Here is a 10016-nt window from a genome sequence, read left to right as displayed (position 1 = left end):
CAACCTCAAACTCTTGGGCTTAAGCAATTCTCTTGCCTCAGCCTCTCAAGTAGCTGGGACTACAGGCGCCCGCCACAACACCTGGCTATTTTTGGTTATAGTTGTCATTGTTTTAACTAGCCCAGGCCTGATTCAAACCCACCAGCCTCAGTGTATGTGGCTGGTGCCCTACCCACTGCGCTACAGGCAGCACCCTACAATTAGCATTCTAAGAGACTGTCATAGCCAACACAGTGGCTCACACCTGTAATCCTAGTACTATGGGAGGCCGAGGCGGGTGGACCGCTTGAGCTCATGAGTTCAAGACCTGCCTAAGCAAAAGTGAGAACTTGTTGTCTCTACTAAAAATAGAAAAACTGAGGAAAGAGGATTGCTTGAGCCCAAGAGTTGGAGATTGCTGTGAGCTATGATGCCACAGCACTCTACCCAGGGCAACAGCTTGATACTCTGTCTCAAAAAAAAAAAAAAAAAGATTGTCATAGGCTGACTTGTATCTCCCAAAATTCACCTGTGAAGCCCCAACTTCTCAATACCCCAGAATGTGACTGTATTTGCTGACAGGGCTTTTAAAGAGGTGATGAAGTTAAAACAAGGCCATCAGGCTGGGCCCTGATCCAATATGACTGTGTCCTCATAAGAGGAAACTTGAACACACAGAGAGACATCAGCCCTACTCAGGCCCAGAGGAAAGGCCATGTGGGGACACAGGGCGAAGGCGGCCATCTGCGAGCCAAGGAGAGGCCTCAGGAGAAACCACCCCTGCTGATACCAGGATCTTGGTCTTCTCCCCTCCAGAACTGTGGGGAAATAAAACTTCTGTTGTGGAAGCCGTGCAGTCTGTGCTGTTTTATAACAGCAGCCCCAGGAAACTAAACACTTTCTCTCCGCCTGTTAACCATTTGTGTGAGTTCCTTGTGGGCTGCCATCCCCACCACCTGTCCTTCCTCAGATAAGGACCTAAGAGGTTCTGGGGGCCCTTGCCTGCATGTGTCGACAGACAGCGGGGTCACGCTGCTACACCGGAGGACCCTGGAAGCAGGGGGCTACTCTAGGGATCTGCAAAACAAAGCAAAGACTTCCTAATGGTTAAAAATAAAGAAAGAAGCCCAGGTCCCACCTGCAGAGGTCTGAATGTAATTGACTTTTTCAAGTTTCTCAGATGATTCCTATATAACCTAAGTTAAGAATCAACGTTAACCTCCAGGCTCCTCAGCTGGAGAGGCCGAGGGCTTCCTTCTGGGGAATGGCTGCAGCCTCTGAATCCTTAGCAAGAGCCCAGGTGAAGCATGCCCAGGCAGGTGGGAGAAGACGGGCTGGTCCCCACCCTCCAGGGACCAGCCCACTTTGCAGGGAGGCATCAGTCAGTGCCTCTCACAGGAGACTCAGCGGTGCTCTGAGTTTTTGCATGTTATTGCCCTCAAAATGTGCCTGGTGGCGCTGATGCTTGCGAGGGAAGAAAGAGGAAGCCTCACCCACGTCAGGGGAAATGGGAGACCCTCTACCTTCTTGCTCCATCTCCCGTCCCTCCCTGCTCCACTCCACTTCAGTGGTACAAGCCCTCGCTAGGGTTGCGTTTCTTGGGGGAGTCTGGCATTGGGACTGTCTTCTGGTTTTGGGGGCCCTGTGGTGGCTAACTATACCATCCCTACTGTGAGTGAGGAAGAGGGAAGGTTCGCCCCCGATTGTGGCTTGTGTTTGTTCTGTTCCCTCCAAGATGGGAGGCTGCCAAGGTCCCTGGGCTGTTGACGCAGCTGTGCCTGGTCCTGCAGAGGACCCTTAGCACACCAGGCTGGAGCGCCCGCCTCACTCGCAGCCTGTGCAGTTTCAGGCAGATCTCTCAACCTCTCTGACCCTCGGTTTCAGCATCTTTACAGTGGGATGGATCAACTGTGTCAGGGTCTCAGCCCTTGGACCCAACCCTTGGACATCTCAAGTGGGTGAGTCCCTTTTTGGCTGTAGCGAGTTGGAGCTGAGTTTCTGTTATTTGCAACCAGCAGAGCCAGGCACAGGCAGGAATGAATTTATGAACTTATGTTGAGGTTTAATGAGAGTACAGCGGAGATGGCTCATAGGAATTCAGTCTGCTCCCCACTTCACACAACCTACAAATAGGAGAAAAGCCCAGTTACTCCTCAGCTCCCTGGCTCCAAGTCCCTGGGTTATCATGGGCAAGCTTGATAATAGCTTCCATTGATAAGAGACCACATATGCCATTGCTGACACTTAGCAAACCCTCAAAGTTGGCTGTTGTTATCTCTGCTGGCTAGACACAGGCAGTGGGTGGCTGAGCCACAATTCCTATTAAGGGAAAAGAGAGGCCCAGAACTGAATTCTTTATAATCTTTGGCCCATCATGACTCTCATAACTGGGCCATGCTGCTTTCTGTTCTTGCTTTAAAGATTTATTTATTTATTTATTTGTGACAGAGTTTCACTATGTCACTCTGGGTAGAGTACTCTGGCGCCACAGCTCACAGCAATCTCCAACTCTTGGGCTTAAGTGATTCTCTTTCCTCAGCCTCCCAAGATGGAACTACAGGCATCCACCACAATGCCTGGGTATTTTTTGGTTGTAGTTGTCATTGTTGTTTGGTAGGCCTGGGCTGAGTTCAAACCTGCCAGCTCTGGTGTGTGTGGCTGGTGCCCTTGCCACTGAACTACAGGCATCGAGCCTAAAGTTCTTTTATTCATTCATGAATTCCTTCAACAAATCCTGCAGATGCCACACTGAATAAGTTTAGAATCAAGGCTAATGGGCAGTGCCTGTGGCTCAGTGAGTAGGGTGCCAGCCCCATATACTGAGGGTGGTGGGTTTGAACCCAGTCTTGGCCAAACTACAACAAAAATAGCCAGGTGCCTATAGTCCCAGCTACTCAGGTGGCTGAGGCAAGAGAATTGCCCAAGCCCAAGAGCTGGAGGTTGCTGTGAGCTGTGATGCCACAGCACTGTACAAACAGTGGGAGCAAACATTCAGCTTTCATGTTGCCATGACCCCCTTCCTGTCCCAGGAGCCCCCTCCCTGGTGGCTCAGCACCTGTAGCTCAGTGGCTATGGTGGCAACAAAGTAAAACTCTGTCTCTTATTAAAAAAAAAAAAAAAAAAAAATATATATATATATATATATAATCAAGGCTAAGTGTCAGGGCTTTGGAATCATCCATCCAGACCTGGGTTTGAAGCCTGGCTCCATTACTTCATGGTGGGTGACTTTGCCTTGTGGGCCTCAGTTTTCTTATCTGTAAAATGAAGAGAACCAAGTACCCACCTTATAGGGACTGTGTGAGGATTTGGGGAGATGGCACATGTGTTACACTCAGAGTGGGGCCTGGGAGGCCCTCAGCAAATGTGTTCAAATCATGACTGCTGGAATGCCAGAGGGTGCGCTGGTTAAGAGCCCTCCTTTCATCTGCCTTGCAGGACCTCACAGAGGGCTGGACACAGGGCAGTCTCCTAGAGCCCGAGGTGGAAGGGGGTACAAAGGCCCAAGAGACAGAAGCTGGGAGCCCTCTCTCTGGGCGTGACTGTTTTTTGCTATGTCTATCTCATGTTGTCCTTTGTAGACCGGCCGCCTCTGCTGTCACTGCCACCCTCAGCCCCAAGTCCAGTTTCTCTCCAGCCAGCTAGTGCCCAGCCCACATGACTAGCATTTCCCAGACCCAATTCCAAATGTCCAGGAAAGCTCAAACCAAGCCCAGCTTGTGACTGGCCCCAGCCAACCCCACTGTGCTGAGGCTGCTGGCCAGGGCTCAGCTCTTCTAAACCCCCAGGACCAACTGGCCATATGGCAAGCCCTTAAAACAGCATTTTCTGGAAGGACAGCTCTGGCTTCTTAGCCCCTCCCATGTGTCAAACCATTCAGGAGCTCTGATTACCCACTGAACCTGGTTCTTATCACTTCTCCACAATCCAGGGAAGAGACATGCCCCAGGCCATGTGGCCACTCAGACCCGAGGAGCCCCCAGCGAGGAGTCGGCCGTGCAGGTAGGAGGGAGGGCAAGTCAAGAATATCCCAGCCATGCTCAGCCTGGGAGTCTTATGATGCTGAAACTCAAGAGCCCCTGACTCAGCGGGTTATTAATAAGCCTGGAAGGTTCCCAGAGGACCAGCCCTGCCAGGAGCCAGAACAGGACTCCTGGCCCTGTGGCCCGGATCCCTTTCCTCCTGGCCCCCACTGGCAGCACCATGGCCTAGTATCTTCCAGAAGTAATTCGTGTACAGGAGATCACTCCCCCCTCAGCACACTGGGCAAATCTCATTGAGCTGAAGGGACCCACCTAAATGGCTGGGGAGGAGGAGGGTCATGTGGTCAACAGTGTGGGCTCTGGGATCAGGGCTGAATTGAAGCCCTGGCTCTGCCATTTCTAACTTGGTGACTTGGGACAAATGACTTGACAACACTGAGCTTTGGTTTCTCAACATGTAAAGTGGGTGTGCTAGTTTCTGGTTTTTCTGCGAGGACCCAATGAGGTATCACAAAGGAAAAGCACTGTGACACCTGCCATTGCAGCGCCCCAGACCTGTCACCTGCCATCTCAGCTCCCAGACCTGTCACACAGACCTTGGTCTGGTCCTGCCTGAGCTTCTGTCCCACAGTGCCCTCTAGTGGGAAAAGGTGGACATTGGCCATTGCAGGGTGCCCTACCCAGGTCCAGTGGAGCTTCCAAACCCCTTCCGATCAACTGAAATCCCAGGCCCTCCTTATGTATGCACTGGCGTGGTCGTCGAAGGAGGGCAGAGGAAGGAGACCTAGTCCTTTCCTTTTGGGAGCTCTGAAGGACAGGACCGCTTGGTTCGATCTCAGTCCTGGGTCCTGCCCCTCCAGCTTGGACATGCCACACCCGCCTTATCCATGCAAATAGGATCATGAAACCTTCTGGTGGGAAGTGCTATGGAGAGGGGACAGGAAGAGCCAAGATGAAGAGTGTACCTTTATTTATTTTTTTGAGACAGAGTCTCATTATGTCGCCCTGGGTAGAGTGCTGTGGTGTCACAGCTCACAGCAACCTCAAACTCTTAGGTTTAAGCGATTCTCTTGCCTCAGCCTCCCAAGTAACTGGGACTGCAGGCACCCAACACCCAGCTATTTTTTGGTTGTAGTCATTGTTTGGCATGCTTCGGCTGGATTCAAACCTGCCAGCTCTGGTGTATGTGACTGGCAGCCTACCCACTGAGCCACAGGTGCTGAGCCAAGTGTGTGCTTTTAGATTTGGTGGCTAGGGATGCCTCACTGGAGCAGATACCTGAGGAGGTGAGAGACCCTTGCAGAGATCGGGAGGCAAGCAAAGGCTGTAGCAGTTGCAAGAGGTCAGGGGGGAGGGTGCTGGCATGGAACAAGGGGCCAGAGGGGATGAGGAGAGAAGGGCTGAGTGTGCCTGGGTGGTCAGGGAGGCCTCCGATAGCTGGGCCAGAGCAAAGGGGCAGGAGAGCCCAGGCCCAGGAGTCAGAGACCTGGGCCTAGCCCAGCCCTGACTCTTTGTGAGGCCAGCTGTGTCCCCTGGCCTCTGCAGCTGTGAGCAGGTGGGTGGGCATCTGGTCTTCTTCCCTGAGGAAGGTGCATGGCAAAGGACCCAGGAACAGAGCGCCTGGTGTGCTCAGTAGCTTGCAGGCTGTTAGAGTTGAACTGTGTCCCCCAGAAAAAAGACGCTGGAGTCTTCACCACCACCCCCCCAGGATCTCAGAATGGGGTCTCATATGGTCTTAACAGAAGAAGTCATTAAGATGAAGTCATGGAGGGGGTCCTAAGGGGGCAACGTGAACACAGGGACAGACACGCAGGGTAAACCAACGTGAGGACGCGGTGGGGGGTGGAGGTGTTGCCACACGCCAAGGGATATCTGAGGTTGCAGGAAGCCAGTGAGAGCCCAGAATGACCCTTCCCTGGCGCCTTCAGAGGGAGCATGGCCCTGCAACGCCCTGACTTTAGACTTCTGTGAGACGATACACCGTGTGTCCCAAGCCACCAGTTTGTGGAACTTCATTATGGCAGCCCTGGGAAATTAGACACAGCTCTTCAGGGCGTTGAGGACAGACGTATACAGAAAAGCCACGAGTTCATGTCAGTATTTCTAATCTGAATGCAAAATCACAGAGCCTTCGCTTAACTTCCTCTTTTATGTTTGTGTCCCTTTTCTGCCATATACTTAGTTCCTTCAACCTACAATATACATAAAATGGTTTCAGAATTGATCTTTAGAAAAGCAGAAGTTTCAACCTAAGGACTTTTATACTTCTCCCAAATTTGCACAACCCTCAAACTTCCATTGACTCCAGCCTCAGCTCAAATTTCTCCCCCTCCAAGAGGCCTGGCCACCTGTTCCTATCCACTGCCTCCACCACATTCCCAGCAACATCCAACATTGTGTGATTATTTCTTTGCTTACTATTTCCAGAATGTCAGCTCTGGGCAGGCAGAAGTTACTGTCTGTTCTCTGCTGCACGCTCAGAGCAGTACCTGGGACAGGGCTGCCACTGAGTAGACATTTGTAGGATGGGTGGGTGTTGGATTCACCTGCTAGTTGTCTCTGAAGGGCCGATCTCACACATACAATGTCTGACAGTTCGTGAACTCATACCAGAAAAAGTGCTATATACCTCATAGCTGAATATCACTGCAGTCACCTTTTTTTCTATTTTTGAGACAGAGCCTCAAGCTATCCCCCTGGGTAGAGTGCCATGGCTTCACAGCTCAAAGCAACCTCCAACTCCTGGGCTCAAGCGAGTCTCCTGCCTCTGCCTCCCAAGTAGCTGGGACTACAGGTGCCCGCCACAACGCCTGGCCATTTTTTGGTTGCAGCCATCATTGTTGTTTGGCGGGCCCGGGCTGGGGATTCGAACCCGCCACTTTAGGTGTATGTGGCTGGCGCCTTAGCCGCTTGAGCCACAGGTGCCGAGCCACTGTAGTCACCTTTGAAGTATTCCCCTTGGGAAGCTATGCTCTGATACCAGGTCCTACTCTACCCTTCAAAGCAATTTTGGGATTCTCTTTCTGGAATGGCCATCAGAGCTGCTGTCGTATTACCTCTGATGTTCTGAATGTCATCAAAATGTCTTCTTTTCAAAATTTCCTTTATCTTTGGGTAAAGAAAAAAGTCATTGGGGGCCAGATCAGATGAATAGGGAGGCTGTCCCAATACAGTTATTTGTTTATTGGCTAAAAACTCCCTCACAGACAGTGCTGTGTGAGCTGGTACATTGTTGTGATGCAAGGGCCATGAGTTGTTGGCCAAGATCTTTCAGTGAAGATTTTCCTGCTTCTCTATCGATGTTTACTTGGTCTGCTGTGCTTCTCACAGTCACCCAATGATTTGGACACACAGGTTGACGAATTGTGCAATGTTTTCATCAGTTGTGCTTCTTACTACCTGCCCTGACCTCTCTTCATCAGTGATGCTTTCTCTTCCCTCAGAAAAACATTTCATCCATTGTACACTGCCATTTTCTTTTTCTTTTCTTTTTTTTTTTTTTTTTGAGACAGAGCCTCAAGCTATCCCCCTGAGTAGAGTGTCATGGCATCACAGCTCACAGCAACTTCCAACTCCTGGGCTCAAGCGAGTCTCCTGTCTCAGCCTCCCAGCTGGGACCACAGGCACCCGCCACAATGCCTGGTTGGTTTTTTTTTTTTGGTTGCAGCCGTCATTGTTGTTTTGGCAGGCCTGGACTGGATTCAAACCTGCCACCTTAGGTGTATGTGGCTGGCACCTTAGCCACTTGAGCCACAGGCACCGAGCCTACACTGCCATTTTCTTCATGGCTTTATCCCTATAAACTTGGACTAACATGTCCCTGATATCACTTCCACTCTTGCCAAGTTTTTTTCTTTTTTTACTTTTTTGTAGAGACAGTCTCTCTTTATCGCCCTTGGTAGAGTGCTGTGGCATCACACAGCTCACAGCAACCTCCTGGGCTTAGGCAATTCTCTTGCTTCAGCCTCCTGAGTAGCTGGGACTACAGGTGCCCACTATAACGTTTGGCTGTTTTTTTGTTGCAGTTTGGCCAGGGCTGGGTTTGAACCCACCACCCTTGGTATATGGGGCCGGTGCCGTACTCTTGCCAAGTTTAACAAGAAATGTATCTGGGCACAGTGGCTCACGCCTATAATCCTAGCATTCTAGGAGGCCAAGGCAGGTGGATTGCCTGAGCTTAGGAGTTCAAGACCAGCCTGAGCAAGAGTGAGACCTCATCTCTTAAAAAAAAAAAAAAAAGCTGGGTTCAGTGCCTATGCTCAGTGGTTAGGGTGCCGGCCACATGCACTGGGGCTGGTGGGTTCAAACTGCACGCCTGCTAAACAACAATGACAACAATAACAAAAAAATATCCAGTTGTTGTGGTGGGCACAACATTATTACTGCTGTAGTAATCCCAGCTACTTGGGAGGCTGAGGCAAGAGAATCACTTAAGCCCACGAGTTTAAGGTTGCTGTGAGCTATGATGCCACAGCACTCAACCAAGGGCAACAAGGAAGACTTTGTCTCAAAAAAAAAAAAAAAGAAGGAAATTTAATGTTTGTTCATTGCTCTAAGTTCTGAAATTCTCATAACAGCACAGAAAAACAATAACAAATGTCACTCAGCAAGACACTGCTACCCATCGACATGAACACAGCTGTGAGACACTGCCACATCAGGGTTATAACCCTTACTGAGCTGTTTGTACAGGGCTGCCAACATGCATGGTGACAAGTTCATGAGCTTAATTGTCAGACCTCGTATGTCAGCCTCATTTTTCTAACATTCCATAGGTGAGAGGGTACCTGCTGGAAATAAAAGCAGGTGTAAATGATGACTATCACAGTGCACTGAGGCCACAGCTTTTAAGTCCCCTGGCTACTGTGCAACCTCGGACCCAGGATGGCTTTCTGTTGAGACTTGCTGGCAACTCAGTGTCAAGGGGAATGAGGCCCACAGACATTATTGTCTCCAGATTTCCAGGAAAAGTGAGGCTCCTGGTAGCACTCTGGCAACTAAAACGGGCTCCTCTGAGCTGGCTAGCTCAGGGCATTCTTCAGACCCTGGCTGAGGTGTTCCTTCCTTGTGACCTTGTGACTGTTGTCAGAACTGTGTGGCACACTGTCCTTCTGTTTTCTGACCTCTTTGCCTTGTTCATGTGGGTCCTTCCCAAGAGGTCTGTTCCCTTCCCCCAGCACATAGCAGACTCTCCATTTGGAGGTATATGGCCTAAAAACACTCCTTCTGCATCCCTGCACTGAGGCCAGATGAGAGGGAGGGTGCGGCAGAGGGGAGGTGGCGACTACAGGGTCTGGCTTTGTTCCAGTCAGAGAACCGTGGCCCCCATCAGACTAACCCCAGCTCCCTTGGTTCCCTCAACATTTCCATCCCAAGCACAGACAGAGCCATACTCAGCAAACAATCTTTGAGTAAACTGAATAAGACATACCTGGGCCCATGTGAGGGCCCAGGAGGTGAGAAGCAGGGCAGGCAGTGATGAAAGTGGCTGAAGCTGGTCTTCCTGGATCCCACCCCCCTCTTCCCACTGGTGTTTTCCTTTTTTTTGGAGACAGAGTCTCATTTTGTCACCCTCAGTAGAGTGCTATGCCATCATACCTCACAGCAGACTCTTGGACTTGGCTCACGCCTGTAATAAGCCTAAGCCAGAGTGAAACCAAGCAAGAGAATAACTTAAGCCCAGGAGTCTGAGATTGCTATGAGCTATGACATCACTGCAGTCTACCAAAGGTGAGACTCTGTCTCAAAAAAAAAAACCCTCTTGGGCTTAAGTGATTCTCTTGCCTCAGCCTCTCAAGTAGCTGGGACTACAGGCGTCTGTCACAACATTTGGCTATTTATTTTGTTGCAGTTGCCATTGTCATTTGGCAGGCCTGGACGGAATTCAAACCCACCAGACTCAGTATATGTGGCCCGCGCCCTAGCCACCGTGCTGAACCACAGGCACCACCAGTACCTGGTAGAGTGCCATGACATCATAGCTCACAGCAACCTCCAGCTCTTGGGCTTATGCGATTCTCTTGCCTCAGGCTCTTGAGTAGCTGGACTACAGGT

Source organism: Otolemur garnettii, unplaced genomic scaffold, assembly GCF_000181295.1.
Source record: "Otolemur garnettii isolate 467f Iridium unplaced genomic scaffold, OtoGar3 scaffold00087, whole genome shotgun sequence".
NCBI lineage: Eukaryota > Metazoa > Chordata > Mammalia > Primates > Galagidae > Otolemur > Otolemur garnettii.
This window is presented reverse-complemented; position numbering follows the sequence as displayed.